We start from the raw sequence: 16,884 nt of genomic DNA on the forward strand, positions 1-16,884 counted from the left end.
GCCCTTTGCTGTTTCTTATCTATATAAAAGATATGGGAGAAAATATGAGCAGCCGCCTTTGGTTGTTTGCAGATGACGCTATCGTTTATCGACTAATAAAGACATCAGAATATCAAAACAAACTGCAAAACGATTTAGAAAAGATATCTGAATGATGCGGAAAGTGGCATGTGACCCTAAATAACGAAAAGTGTGAGGTCATCCACTTGAGTGCTAAAAGAAACTCGTTGAACATCCGTTACACAATAAATCAGTCTAATCTAAAAGCCGTAAATTAAACTAAATACCTACGTATTACAATTATTAAAAACTTAAATTGGAAGGAACACACAGAAAAAGTAGTGGGGAAGGCTAACCAAAGACTGCGTTTTATTCCCAGGACACTTAGAATTTCTAATAGATCTACTAAGGATACTGCGTACACTATGCTTGTCCGTCCTCTTTTCGAATACTGCTGAGCGGTGTGGGACCCTTACCAGATAGGACTGACGGAGTAGATCGCAAAAGTTCAAAGAAAGGCAGCACGTTTTGTATTATCGCGAAATATGGGAGAGAGTGTCACAGAAATGACACAGAATTTGGGCTGGAAATAATTAAAAGAAAGGCGTTTTTCATTACGACAAAATCTTGTCACGAAATTCCAATCAGCAACTTTTTCCTATTAACGCGAAAATATTTTTCGACACCGACTTACATAGGGAGGAACGATCACCATGATAGAAAAAGGGGAATCAGATCTCGTACGGAAAGATACAGGTGTTCATTCTTCCCGCGGGCTATGTTGGTGTTGTTGTTGTGGTCTTCAGTCCTGAGACTGGTCTGATGCAGCACTTCATGCTTATCTATCCTGTGCAAGTTTCTTCATCTCCCAGTACCTACTGCAGCCTACGTCCTTCTGAATCTGCTTAGTGTATTCATCTCTTCGTCTCCCCCTGCGATTTTTAGCCTCCATGCTGCCCTCCAGTACTAAACTGGTGATCCCTTGATGTCTCAGAACATGTCCTACCAACCGATCCCTTCTTCTAGTCAAGTTGTGTCACAAACTCCTCTTCTCCCCAATTCTATTCAATACCTCCTCATTAGTTATGTGATCTACCCATCTAATTTTCAGCATTCCCATTCGTCTATAGCACCACATTTGGAAAGCTTCTATTCTCTTCTTGTCTAAACTATTTATCGTCCACCTTTCACTTCCATAAATGGCTGCACTCCATACAAATACTTTCAGAAACGTCTTCCTGACAGTTAAATCAATACCCGATGTTAACAAATTTCTCTTCCTCAGAAACGCATTCCTTGCCATTGCCAGTCTACATTTTATATCCTCTCTACTTCAACCATCATCAGTTATTTTACTCCCCAAATAGCAAAACTGCTTTACTGCTTTAAGTGTCTCATTTCCTAATCTAATTCCCTCAGCATCACCCGACTTAATTCGACTACATTCTATTATCCTCGTTTTGATTTTGGTGATGTTCATCTTCTATCCTCCTTTCAAGACACTGTCCATACCCTTCAGCTTCCCTTGCAAGTCCTTCGCTGTCTCTGACAGAATTACAACGTCATCGGCGAACCTCAAAGTTTTTATTTCTTCTCCGTGGATTTTAATACCTACTCCGAACTTTTCTTTTGTTTCCTTTACTGCTTGCTCAATATACACATTGAATAGCATCAGCGACAGGATACAACCCGCGCGCTATACGATGTTGGAATAATAGAGAATTGTGAAGGTGGTTAGATGAACCCCCTGCCAAGCACTTAAATGTGAATGTCAGAGTATCCATGTAGATGAAGATGTAAACTTGTGTGTGCATTTGTGATGCCAGGTCCCTTGAGCGACCTACCAAAGCCCCATTACTTCCATGCCATGACGCGTCGCAGCTGTTATCCGTGCCGAAGGTGGACATATCGGCTACTAGGTTGGGGGTCATAATTGTTGTGGCATCTGACTCCAAATGCGGCGTATTGACACCAAATGTAGCGGATGGGTGCCAGGAGGTGTATTAAAACCAGCCCGGGATTTTCAAATGATTTATTCGTTTCCACTACAGAGCTTCGTTCACCTCGGTCCGCGTCACAGGCCCCGCATTGCTCAGGCAACTGCCCCAACGAACTGTGCAATGCAGTGCTGTGTCGTGCCGGCCTTGTTCGCCAGCTGTAGAGTTCCGATTACTTCAGGATGGCTGCACCAGCAGCAGACTCAGCAGCCATCGTCCCCGTTGACTCCGCACTGCTCTGCCGGGAGCCGTAGGCCGGCCCCGCTGCAGTTTCTTCCCCCGCTGGTGTAGCTGGGAACGTGGCGGCAACGACTGCCCTGATCCAGCGGCTGACCTGGGTGGCCGAGCGGTTCTAGGCGCTATAGTTTGGAGCTGCGCGACCGCTGCGGTCGCAGGTTCGAATCCTGCCTCGGACATGAATGTTTGAGATGTGCTTAGGTTAGTTAGGTTTAAGTAGATCTAAGTTCTTGGGGACTGATGACCTCAGAAGTTAAGTCCCATAGTGCTCAGAGCCATTTGAACCATTTTGAACCTGATCCAGCGTCCGAACCAGTGACCCTCGCCTTGTAAGTCTCTGGCCTGTGTCAGGAAACGTGACTACTGTCTGGAGTAGCGACCAGAAGAGTGCCCCACCTGGCTGGCTGCGGACCCCGCGCCGGCCTCAGAGGTTCGAACCAACGACCTCCTGTGGACTGGGACGCTGTCGCCCCACTGTTGCCTTGTGTCGCCGGTAGTGTGACACACCCCGCTGTCCAGGAGAGCTGCCACACTTGATTGAATCTCGTTAGAAAACAACAACTATTTATATTCGGCTGGGCGCCTCTGTTTCGCTAACGCATCGCTCCGAGTCACGTACGCCCCACACCCTGGTTGTGCCAGTGGGCCCCTTCTGCCTATAGCTTGCGACATGCGAAACGCTGCGTTTACAGTTTTCAGCGGTTCGATGGCCCCTGTGGCCTGCATTGCAAAAATGGTTCAGATAGCTCTGAGCACTATGGGACTTAACATCTGAGGTCATCAGATATAAAACTACTTAGACCTAACCAACCTAAGGACACCACACACATCCATGCCCGAGACAGGATTCGAACCTGCCACTGTAGCGGTCGCGCGGTTTCAGACTGTATCGCCTAGAACCGCTCTGCCACTTCGGCCGGCGCCCCCATTGCATTTCGGAACAGCTGGTCAGCGCAACTTACTACCATCCGGCCCGCACCTGGCTGTAACTTGTGCTCAGACTATCGCACAAAACTAACTTTCCCTATCCTAAACGGTGGTGCCGCTACATAATGCTCTGGCTGTTCACTCTCGGATCATATGCCATTTTAACATGTGAAGTTTCATTTGGTCTCTTTCTCCATTTCTCGGTGCTCCTCTTTTCGTTTTTAGGTGGTGTGTGAGGGAGGGATGTGGACCAAAAGCTGAACCGTACGGGACTTCATCTCTGTTATCTCCTCAGCCACTAAAATATTCTTCGTTCCGTTTTCTCCTAACGGTGGTGATTGGACAGTAGTTTGCATCTGAAAGAAATACGGATGGCCCAGGAAGTCGACTGCGCACGCTGCTGTGTGGGGTGGCCGAGCAGCCCTGCGGCACGTTCCAGCGCCTCGGCCAGCACGCTGGCGGCGCCCGCGGCCGGCCTGGGCGGGGCCAGCACGGCGTGCCTGAGGGCGCGCGGGCCCTGCGGCTAGCCGTTCGTTAGGCCCGCGGTCTGCGCGGCGGCGGCGGCGTAGCGGTTCTGTCAACCGCCGCTGCCGGCTGCCGGTTCCGCTTGCCCACCGCCCAAGTGCGCGCCAAGCATGCGGCGGTCGAGGACCGTAACCGCACAGCCGCCTCTGCACAATTCCTGCTTGTGGAGTAATACGGCCGTGTGAGGAGAAGTAATGTCTGCGAATTTTTTTGTGAAGAGTCTTAAAGCCTTTTAACTCCTGAGGCGAAACATCGGTCTGAGGGCTCCGGGTTTTTTGAATGTGTCGTGTGGAAACACTGTTCTGTTTGCTGTTTTCCTCTCCGCATTTCCTCCTGACTTGCATATCATTTACGTAGCGGAAGCAGTGTATTTCAGTTTGTGGATCTCGTTGTCAGGTTATGTACTGATTTCATCGAACATACATGTGTATCCGACAGGGTGAAACGTTTCTGCTAAGTCATTTCGTAACACGCTTGTCGAATTCGGTACAACTTATTCACTTTACTATCTGACTTTAGCTCAATTCATGAACTCTTCCTGAAAGACTGAGCACTCAAATAAGGAATATTGAATATTATATGTGTATTTTAATGTGGGGTTTCGGTTTTTTTTGTGGGAAGCGCTGAGCTGGTCATCGTCTGCTGGGAGCAGACGATGTTGCTTCTCGTTCGAAGTAAAGCACAGGATGACCAACTTAGGTTTCGAATACCTGAATAGGGAAATTTACCCACCTTTGTCGAAGTCTGTGTCGAAGGCTCTTTTTGTGTGTGAGGCTGGTGATGGAGGTAGCTTCCGCTGCACGGGTAGCTAGGTAATCTCGAAAGAGAAAGCGGCACTCTTCGGTTAACGCTTTGTGAGTACGGATCGTAGCTCTTAATGGGGGTTTCAGGTGATAGGAAGCAGGTTGAGTTAGGACTTCATTATGTTTAACTGTTGAAATACTTACGAACTTCAACTTAACTGAAGCGCGTAAAGCGAGTTATTTTTCCGAATGTGCCATAATTATATTGTTTTAAAAAGCGATTTTTGGTGTTTCAGTTAAAATCGTGGAAGCTCCTTTGTTCATTTTGAACAACGATGAAGTAAAATTTCAAACGGTAAACCAGATTGGGAAAAGCTGGTTAGGATCTCTTCATCCGTACGTCAGTGTAACACTGTATCGAAGCGAGAATGATTTTTAATGATTTTTATCTTAAATTTTGTGGAAGTTGGTTTTGTATTTGTGTCTCGATTTTGTGCCACGTGTTTGGTAATCAATGACCCTTCTGGTCCACCACGGCACCGCTATGGCTTTATGTTAACAGTTTGCTTGTTCAGTGACCTATAATGTCTGCAAGAATATCTGTTCTTTCGTGCGCTTTCTACAAAGCAGCACAACAGTTTGGTTCGGAATGGATCAAGCCCTCTAGTTAGGCCGTTTGCACGGAGCAGACCCAGTTGGTATGTTCAATAATTATCGCTCAACCTCGTGCATTGGCTAAACCTCTCTCCAGAATAGTGCATGCGTAGAATCGTAATGTGAATCTCACTCAGATATTTTCATGGTATGAATGCAAAGGAGATGACAGTATCATTGTCTCCTACTCCCATAATCTGTGTTTCTTCTTGCTGTAGTTAAATTGTGGTCTGTTCAATTCCCACATAATTCTTATTAAATATTTCTCGTCAGGTGCCAGTTATGTGTAGTTACGATGTGCAACCAAATGCTTAGATACAATAAATATTCTACATGAAGGATAAATTCTGTGGTGTTGCTCTTACTCACTTACTCCGATTTCCAATCCTGAATTAATCGAGTTGCTTCATGCAAGACATCGAGTGCTATTTATCTAGCTACTTAAAGAGATTTGCATACTTGTAATTAAATTATTAAAGTAGTTAAACCAATAATTTTCCAGCTCCGTTTTTTCTAAAGAGTTAGGAAGGGCTTGGGCTGGTGGCAATGACGAATTTTTGAATTTTTCTCATTATTTGTGTGAGAGAAGCAGCTAGAAATGAGAGATAACATATATGGCTCGATGAGAAACGACGTAAAGATAGTAATACGTTAGAAGGGTGTTTCGTATTACGTATGAAATGACTCGGTCTGTTTGTCCGGATGTTTGGTATTATGCATAATTTAATGTTACCCGGCGGGGTCAGGGATTTTCTCTGCCTCGTGATGACTGGGTGTTGTGTGATGTCCTTAGGTTAGTTAGCTTTAAGTAGTTCTAAGTTCTAGGGGACTTATGACCATAGATGTTAAGTTCCATAGTGCTCAGAGCCATTTGAACCATTTGAACCATAATTTAATTTTTATTACTCTTTCTGTTTGTAATATTTTTTTGTACATTTTAGCAGATGCCATAATAAATTATGCTACTGAGTTCGCTCGTAAATCTACAACAGGTGTCCAAAGAACGAGAGACTACGGTACAGTTTTGCCAATTTTGAAAAGAAACTTGCAGAATGGTTACAGGTGGACGGTGGTGAAATATGCAAATTTGTGGTAAGGTTTTATGGGACCAAACTGCTGAGGTCATCGGTCCCAAGACTTACACACTACTTAATCGAACTTAAACTAACTTACGCTAAGGACAACGCAAAGACCCATGTCCGAGGGAGGACTCGAAACTCCGACGGAGGGACACACGCGAACCGTGGCAAGGCGCCTAAGACAGCGCGGCTGCCCAGCACAGCTTGGTAGTGGAAAATCGAAGGTGTAAAATGAGTACTCAAACCCGGATCTGACCTTATAATTACCGACGTGAGAGAAAACGATCACAAAGGATAAAACTGTGGTAACAGGTTCACCGAAAGTGAGAGCAGTGATGGTGGTGATAATGACGATCACGATTGTGACAATATGTTCGAAAATTACCAAGAAATAATTGCTGCAATACACATGGAAAAAGAGGCCGCATGACAGAAATTTTTATTGGTTATTACACAAATATTTTGTTGCATTGTTCCCGAGGACTGACACTGCAACTGTCTATGAAAACCACAATTGCTTTTACATAAATAAAACTTAAATTATACTGAGTCTGAGTGTCCATACAAAAAGAACAAAAATATTATGCTATATACATAAATAAATTTTTAAAATTGTTACATCTATGAAAAAATATGACGGAGTAAAAATCACGTCTCCCTGACTAGATGTTTCTAATTATGTTATGTTAGGTTATTAACATAGACACTTTCAACCTTTAATGTTTACATATTTACCTGTCAACATCGCCACCATATCGACGAAAACATTTCTCCGAGCGAGAGACCACTTCGTGCACACCATCATTGTAGAATGTTTGACCATAACTCTTTTCCACAACTTCATCACTATCGAAGCGAAGTTCTCGGAGGGGTTCCTTAAGTTTTCTAAGCAGATGAAAATCGAGTGGGGCCAACTTTTGACTGTACGGAGGATAATCGATGGTGGAGAAACCAAGACATCGGTTTGTTACAGACGCCGCAGAACTTTTGTGTGGTATGCCATTGTCACGCTGAAGGAGAGTATAGATAAACTCTTAGCACACAATTACGGAAAGCTGTTTCTCACTCACCGACATATTTACGTTATACAACACCATTCTACAAGATACAGTTCGGGGCGTTCTAGCGGCAAAGGACTGGAAACATGTAGACATGAACATTAGGGATGTAAAATATTAATAACGTTTACTATATTTAAAAGGTCTTGAGGGCTTGCACATAAAAATGGGGAGTCGTTATCTTTCAGCATTCCCTCGCATTTTTTCCTTCAGAAGAGGAAGTTGGTGACAGAAAGTTCGTGAAAAGACAGGTACTACCAGGCAACTTCAAAAATTCCTCAATCAGCTCAATTCTAAACTCAACAGTATACAATTCACAATGGAGGTTGGAAATAACTACATACATTATTTAGATCTAACCATAGACATCAGTGACCGTATTCATACTTTCAAGATTTCTAGGAAACCTACCACCACAGTTATCGTAATAACTGCCAATTCTCAATACCAGTGACCCATAAGCGTGCTGCCTTTCATTTAGTGATACATCGTCTAATATACATCTCCATGAGTGAAGACCAGAAGGAATGAAATGCTATCAAACAAATAGTATCAAACAATGGCAATACTCCTACCTTGGAGGACATCATAATGCACAAAAACAGAAACAACTGGTATACTCTCTTCATTACCCCGTTCTTTACCGATCACCTAAAGAACGCAATAAATTGTGCACAATTTAGTATTTAGGAAAAGTCTCACTGGATGTATCCAGAAAGCTTAAACCAAAGAACGGAAAAACATCATTTCACGCGCACAACACTGTTGGTCACATTTAGCCAAATAGTAAAGACGGCCCTCCAGATTTGAAAAAAAGTGGAACATATAAGAATACTTGTAACTGTGGCGAATTCTATATAGGTCAGTCTGGCAAGGCAGTATGTACCGGCTTGAAGGAGCATCACAGAAATTGGAAACTTAGAAAACGAGACTGTAACTTCAGACCACCCTGCTTAAAGGAAGTCATAGATACAAGGTGAAACGCTAAGTATCATATCACATAAATAAAGAAAGGAAGATGAACTATCTTGTAATAATCGAAATTAATAAACATACATTCATCAGCCCAAGCTTACTACTGAATGAACAGAAACAGTTCCCTTAAGAATCACTTCTAGATTACTTACACCGCTGATTTTCCTTTACTGCAGTTACTATGTCTCTTACTGAGTTAAAAAGTTTTAATTTATATCACCGCAGCTAATTTACTTGTCTTGCTTAATATCCCTAGTATATCCTATCTGCCTGTAATATAGGACCAGTTAAAGACAAGACAATAAATAAAACATTAACAGTTTTCATATCTGAAAATGGACATAGTCTGCAGATGCACTAATTCAAAACGTTTGGTGTAACGAAATTTCACTGCACCACGTACTTGTCTTTGCTTCTGATCATGGCGTAACAGTCGGAAACTGGCTTCTGAAATAAATAATAGGCATTGTGATATATGATACCAGAATGTGTTTAATGTCCTACCAAGAACCGACGGAAAAGTAAATCAAACAATTTTTGGTAGTACTTCACGGAGGAAACAAACTCTAATTTCCTCCACTGAGTGAATGTAGAAGCTTATGGACTTCGTATTAGCAAATACACCGTAATATTAGTAAGGGGAATCACAGTTACATGATAAATATTTTGGTTTTCACAAATACTTAATCTAAATCAACCCCGAAACTTTCCCTCGATTGAACAAGACGTTAACACACATTGAAATACTGTTGAGAACGCAACCTTCGTTACATTAATTTACAGCTAATTCCTTAAGTATGTTCTGGATAAACTACCAATTTTTAGGCGTCTCAGCTCAGCGACGGTGGAGAGGTCCAGAGATATACTGTAATGGTCAACTGTCTTCAGCCAGAGGTGAGACTTCTCAGAAAAATATCGCTGAATGCAGACGTAATAATTAGAAATACTTTGTTACGACAACACTCAACATTGTTTTCATTATTAGATCGAATTATACAAGTAAATAAAATAATCATCGAAACATTCATATACAGTACGAAAAGAAATAATGAAAATAAATTGCTCTTGTAATAAATAACTGTGACGGCAGATATTTGGAAATTTGTAGTAAGGTTGTATGGGACCAAACTGCTGATGTCATCGGTCCCTACTCTTACACAGTACATAATCTAACTTAAAGTAACTTACGCAAACGACAACACACATACGACACACACACACACGCACACACACACACACACACACACACACACACACACGCGCGCGCGCGCGCTCGCACACAGACACGCACACACACACACACTCACACATGCCCGAGGGAGAACTCTAACATCCGACGGGGGGGGAGATGCGCGAACCGTGGTAAGGCTCCACACACCGCATGGCTATCCCACACGACTCTGACGGTAGATTCAAGGTAAAGGTAGCCACCCCAGATGTAACCGTGCACGCAGACATTGTAATTTCTTTTGCATTCTAGTACTTTACAACTTTCGTACATGTATAGTTAGTAAAATTCATGTTAAAAGTGGGACATTTTGAATGTAAGTATTATGTTTCTCTGTACAGATAAGTGTTAGAGGACTTGCGCTCGTAACGCGGCTCTTTCGTGACTTTCCTTTGCCAATATATTAATTTAAACTGGCTACAGAGTATACCATTTAATAACAAAATCGAAACGCTACAATAATTTTCAAGTCGCAGTAAAGCATTATTTATGGACAATGATTTGCAAATAACGTAAACTCCCATAAACTATGTAAGATAGTGTATTATTGTTTTCAGAAGGGCGTGCTGAATAACAGTGCCTCCGAACCTTTTAAGTGAAAGTCCTTAAAGATTTTTAAATGAAGCAAACGGTCTTAACATTCTACATATTTAATCTTCGCGTCTACGTATTTATTTTTCAACATACTCACTTGACGACGAATACATTTCTCCCAACGAGAAACCAGTTTTTTGATACGATCACTGTAAAACGTCCGACCTAGCTGAAGCAGTTACAGTTTCATCTCTGCTTACAATGCTTCATCACTGTCTTAGTGCAGTCCTCAGAGGTGTTCTTTAAGTTTTGGGAACGGATGAAAAGCCGGCAGGTTTGGCCGAGCGGCTCTAGGCGCTTCAGTCTGGAACCGCGCAACCGCTACGCTACGGTCCCAGGTTCGAATCCTGCCTTGGGCATGGATGTGTGTGATGTCCTCAGGTTAGTTAGGTTTAAGTAGTTCTAAGCTCTAGGGGCTGATGGCCTCAGATGTTAAGTCTCATAGCGCTCAGAGGCATATGAACCATTTGAAACGGATGAAAATGTAATGAGGTAAAGTGGGAACTGTATGGGATACGATGACACTGAAACCAGGGTGTCGGCATGCTGAAGTTGTCGCAGCGCTCGTATGGAGTCTCGCATTGTCATGCTGAAAGACGGAGTGCTCCATGCGTCGATGAACTCTTGGAATTCGAAATTCGGTTAAAGCATGCTGTTTCCCACGCACACATAAACACTCTCCAGTCACACTAATGCGATCACCCGTGAAAAATCCCGAATAACCATATTCTGCAGCGCAGACTGCTGCGAGACGAACGGAAAGAGAGTGAGTGAGGTTCTGGAAGGTGGCGACAGACATGTGGAGCCGTGGCAACTGCAGTGCAGAGACCAAGTGCTCTAGGTTTCTCGGTTGAGGATACGTTTGAGGTTGGTCCCACAGATTCTCGACTGGGCTTAAATACAGGCAGTTTGGTGTACGGTAAATTCATCCTGGTGCTCTTCGAGCCACACACTTACACTATGATTTGGGTGACAGGTTGCATTGTCCTACGAGGGTAGTCCCAAAAGTAAGGTTTCCTATTTTTTTATAGGTACATAGACCTCTTTATTTCTACAATGGTTTACATCAGTTTAAAGCTTGAACATTTAGCTATTTTTCGACATAATCACATTTTCTATCGATGCATTTTTGTAGACACTGTGGCAGTTTTGGTATCCCCATGTCATACCAGCTCGCCGCCATGCTGCGGAGAAGGATGCCGCTGCTGGAGTGATTGTTGCTTGGTCTCAGGTGTAAAGTGGTATGCCCAGAAAGTAATCCTGTTCGGCTGAAAGGCGGTGAAGAAATGCGCGGGAAGGATCAACTCGTTGCCGTATGTGATCCTCAGTAAGCATGGGTGGCACCCATCTTCCTCACATCTTCCGGTAGTTCAACGTTTCCGTTAAGATTCTGTGAGCGGTGCTTCGTGAAACATCAGGAACCAACGTGCAGAGATCATCCAGGGTGATTCGCCGATCTTCACGCATGCTTTCCTCAACCTTCAACACTGTCTCCTCAGAAACTGACGGTCTTCCGCTCCTTTGATCGCCGTGAATTTCTGCCCGACCGGCTGCAAACTCTCCATCCCACCTACGAACATTTTTGACATCCATGCACAACTCACTATACACTTCCGTCAATTGGCGATGGATTTCAATCGGTCCAGTGCCCTTTGCTTTCAAAAACCGAATAACTGCGCGCAATTCGCACTTGGCGGTAACATCCAACGGGAGCTCCATTCTCGACGGCTGCCAAGCCAAGACTGAGCGCCTCAGCGCGGCTTGAGCATGTCCACACACAGCGCGTGAAGCACTCTTCATAACAGTGTGACCAACTGCCAAGCAAACAGAGTTCTGTACTGATAAAAAAATAGGAGACCTTACATTTGGGATTACCTTCGTACAACCAAGAAACCAACCAGAGGTGGAAAGACAAACTGCCTGTAGGAATGCGCATTGACCGCAAGTATAGATACATACATTTGTTGATCCATTGCGTCTTACAGCATGAGTATACCACACAGGAAATAGCACGACAACATTCCTCGCAGTATAACGATCCCTCCTCCTACTTGCGCCCTTCCAATGATTGTTGCAGGGTGTTTGCTTTCAGACGTCTTACGCCGTACACGCCAACTGCGTCTGTCATCTGAAAAAGCCTACTATCGCCAATCAGAGGACGTTAAGGTGCGGTATTGGTTTACAAATTCCAGCCTTCGTCGGATGAACGGCACTGAGCATGGGTGCAGGAACTAGACGCATGCTGCTAAGGCACAAACTCAGGCACGTTCGATGAATCGTCGCTAATGAAGCACTGTTGATAGCCCATTGTTTCACCTAGGCTGTCAGTAGCTCAACAGTACCAGTCTACCCACCCGTAAACATCTCTACAACCATCGTTCATTGCTGTCATCTATGGCCCGCAGAGCACCATAGTTTCCTCGGCGACGAATTTTTAATATAAAGGGTTATACAAAAAGGTACGGCCAAACTTTCAGGAAACATTCCTCACACACAAAGAAAGAAAATATGTTACGAGGGCATGTGTCCGGAAACGCTTACTTTCCATGTTTGAGCTGATTTTATTACTTCCCTTCAAATCACATTAATCATGGAATGGAAACACACAGCAACAGAACGTACCAGTGTGACTTCAAACACTTTATTACAAGAAATGTTCAAAATGTTCTCCGTTAGCGAGGATACAAGCATCCACCCTCCGTCGCATGGAATCCCTGATGGGCTGATGCAGCCCTGGGGAATGGCGTATTGTATCGCAGCCGTCCACAATACGAGCACGAAGAGTCTCTGAATTTGGTACCAGGGTTGAGTAGGCAAGAGCTTTCAAATACCCCCATAAATGAAAGTCAAGAGGGTTGAGGTCAGGAGAATGTGGAGGCCTTGGAATTGGTCCGCCTCTACCAATCCATCGGTCACCGAATCTGTTGCTGAGAAGCGTACGAAAACTTGGACCGAAATGTGCAGGAGCTGCATCGTGCATGAACCACATGTTGTGTCGTACTTGTAAAGGCAGCACATGTTCTAGCAGCGCAGGTAGAGTATCTGCTATGAAATCATGATAACGTGCTCCATTGAGCGTAGGTGAAAGAACATGGGGCCCAATCGAGACACCCTAACAATGCCTGCCCAAACGTTCACAGAAAATCTGTGTTGATGACGTGATTGCACAATTGCGTGCGGATTCTCGTCAGCCCAAACATTCTGATTGTGGAAATTTACAATTTGACCACGTTGGAATGAAGCCTTATCCGTAAAGAGAACATTTGCACTGAAATGAGGATTGACACATTGTTGGATGAACCATTCACAGATGTGTAGCCGTGGAGGCCAATCAGCTGCTGATAGTGCCTGCACACGCTCTACGTGGTACGGAAACAACTGGTTCTCCCGTAGCACTCTCCATACACGACGTGGTCAACGTTACCTAGTAGAGCAGCAACTTCTCTGACACTGACATTAGGGTTATCGTCAACTGCACGAAGAACTGCCTCGTCCATTGCACGTGTCATATGCTGGAACGTTCCGTGCTCCCTATGACGCCGATCAATTGCTTCGAACGTCTTCCTGTCGGGACATCTTTGTTCTGGAAATCTGTCTCGATACAAACTTACCGCGCCACGGCTATTGCCCCATGCTAATCCATACATCAAATGAGCATCTGCCAACTCCGCATTTGTAAACATTGCACTGACTGCAAAACCACGTTCGTGATGGAAACTAACCTGTTGATGCTACGTACTGATGTGTTTGATGCTAGTTCTGTAGAGCAATGCGTTACTGTGTGTCGTTATGTGTTGAAGTGAACGTTTAAGTTTAGTTCCTTTGTTCGTTTGTTTCGTTTTTGTCAGTGTTAAAAAGCTAACCAATGAAGAACGTGTGTTTTTAGTCGAACAACACAAACACCGAAGTCAACATTATCTTCCTTCATTTGGGCCAACTGACGGTGAATCGAGGAAGTACAATACATACTGACGAAACTAAAATGAGCTCTAACATGGAAATTAAGCGCTCCCGGACACATGTCCACATAACATCTTTTCTTTATTTGTGTGTGAGGAATGTTTCCTGAAAGTTTGGCCGTACTTTTTTGTAACACCCTGTATTTCTTTTATTTTGCGTTTGGTAATGGCCATAGAGCCATCCATCACATTTACAAGGTATCTTTCTCAATTCGTATTCTACTACACACTTCATGAATTGCCATTTACAGAAATACAGGATGTTAAAAAAAGTCTCTCCGCAGTGCCATACGATTATTACCCGCGCGTGCCGTATAATTGTTCGCCTGCCTGGGCTACTTTCCTTCAAGGGGACTCTCCCAACATTCCGCTGTTTCGTTTATCTCAGCCTGAGTCAGTAATATCGTTACTGTGTGCCGTTATGTGTTGAAGTGAACGTTTAAGTTTAGTTCCTTTGTTCGTTTGTTTCGTTTTTGTCAGTGTTAAAAAGCTAACCAATGAAGAACGTGTGTTTTTAGTCGAACAAGTGTTCAAATCTGGCGGTAAAGACACAGTTTCAGTTCTTCAAAGATTTAATTCAGTTTTCCTGGAGACAACACTCCCACATCGCGATACTGTGCCAAGTTTGATTAACAAATTTAGAAGTACCGATTCAGTGACAGATACACCGAGAAGTGGTCGTCCTAGCGTTTTGTCTGAGGATAAACTAGTCGATATTTCCAATAAAATTTCCATGAGCCCCAACAAGTCAGTAAGAAAACTTGCACAGGAAATCGATGTTAGTGTCGGAACGGCCCACACAGCTGTGGGGCAAAAATTAGAACTTTTCGCATACAAAGTGACAGTCGAGAAACAACAGAAAAATAATGATCATGGCAAGAAACTACATTATCGTCAATGGTTCAAAATTTCGTTCAACAAAATGGAAGGGATATTCTTAATGAAACGTTCCTCACTAATATGGCGTGATTTCATTTATCCGGGTACATGAACTCGAGAAATTCTCGTATGTGGAGTACTGCAAATCCATTGTGTATTCATCATGAACCACTGCATTCTGTGAAAATAGGAGTTTTGATTTCAATTTCTAGACATCGTATTATGGGTCCCATATTTTTCAACAAAACAATAAACGCACAATGATACTGCAGTGAGTTTCATCTCGGTATATTCACTACTGCATATGGCACGCGCGGCTAACAATCACACGGCACTGTGGGGAGACCTTTTTTAAAAAAAACGTATTTAGGGTATGAATAAATGTTTGATAGATGTCAACACAATAACTGAAGCATAAAGTGATTATGCAACAATAATTTAAAAAATAAAACCTAACTTAACGAAAATCCACACATCATGTACACAGTTTTAGAATTTCAGTAATTTCGTTACGGGCTGCGCTAAGCTGCCTACTATTTCAGTATGAAAGATTCCATTGCACCCTGAAATACAAGAATTTGTTGGTGTTCCTGCTTCTAACGACTTCTTTAATAATGTCTATAGTTATAGGCAACACGGCTTTATTCTATTTTCGTTTTTTCATGTTTTTTAGTAAACTTCGGAAATCCGTAAATATCACCATACTGCTTTGTCTACAAGATCACCATACTGCATTCGTCTACAAGATCGACATTATCTTACTGCTTCTGTAACTACGATTACTGCCGGGTAACAGATTGCTACCTCCTGGGTAGATAACATAGGGCTTGATGCATTTCTGCGGGATTGTAATTGCACATCCTACTTTATCGCTCTCGATGGTCTTCGGTGCATCCGTATTAGCCTTCTTGGAATTCAGGAAATAGTATTGAGCAAAATGTTGACTCCAGCCTTCTGATTTGGAGAATCTTTATAGTGGAAGATACTGTCAAATATTAGCAAATTTTATTCTTGGTGACTGTATTCGGCCAGGAATTCTGGTGAGACACCAAACTGCTATATTTCATTTTCAAACAAGGTCTACCATTCAACAGACTTAACAATGAGTGGTTTTCTTTTATTTCCAGAAAAAAAATTTTTTTTGTGTCTGATCAAAACTTCCCTATGGCTTTGGTTAAAGGATCTAATTTCTGTGAGATGCTCTTCAAAATGAATTTGTTCGCAACTTTTTCCCTTCTGATACTCAATGTGATTCCCCTGCATCAACAAGGAGAGCTCTGGTAGTTTTGGATAGCATGGTGCAATGCATGTTCTAATAAAACGATACTGAAGTTTGTCTGCCTTCGATATCGAATTTCCTGTCCCATCACGATAAAATATGTACCCACAATCCAAGACTGATCTCAGAGGAATCCAATACAAGTTGAGGAGAATTTTAGGAGGCGATCTTCGCCGTGTGGCGGCCACACATCTCAGTGCATTCATCCTTGATTCTATTTTGGGAGGAATATCATTTATGCAAGGTCTCCATGTTTGTCACGAGTCAATTCTCATGTCTACAAAATTAGCTTAACTCGTAAATAGGATATTGCTCCACCAACCCTCATACTGTTTGGAGAACCTGGAACATTTCTTCGCGTAAAAGTAACCGTCCACGCCTTTTTACACTGTTATCCCCAGGCCACTCTCTTTCAACCCAATTCTAAGGTGCGATACAACATGACACATAATTTCTTCCGCTGTTTCTATGGAATAAGCGGTGGAATAGCGGCAGGTGCCGGTTTTGTGTAGCGCAGTCTTGCCATACGTGGCACCCTTTACCCACGTCGGCAAGCGAACAGTTTACAGCTTGGCAGTTTCGGAAATTCTTCCACCGTTAACCCGAAAACCAATGGTTACGACATTTTTTGACGTCAAGTAAATCGCTCTGTTTCCTCATTACAACGACTGCAGTGCTTTCTGTTCTCCCCCCCCCCCCCCCCCCCCTCCACCCCTCCACGCTTTATATACTCTCCACCGCCAGTGATGT

Source organism: Schistocerca gregaria, chromosome 6 (assembly GCF_023897955.1).
Source record: "Schistocerca gregaria isolate iqSchGreg1 chromosome 6, iqSchGreg1.2, whole genome shotgun sequence".
NCBI classification, from domain to species: domain Eukaryota; kingdom Metazoa; phylum Arthropoda; class Insecta; order Orthoptera; family Acrididae; genus Schistocerca; species Schistocerca gregaria.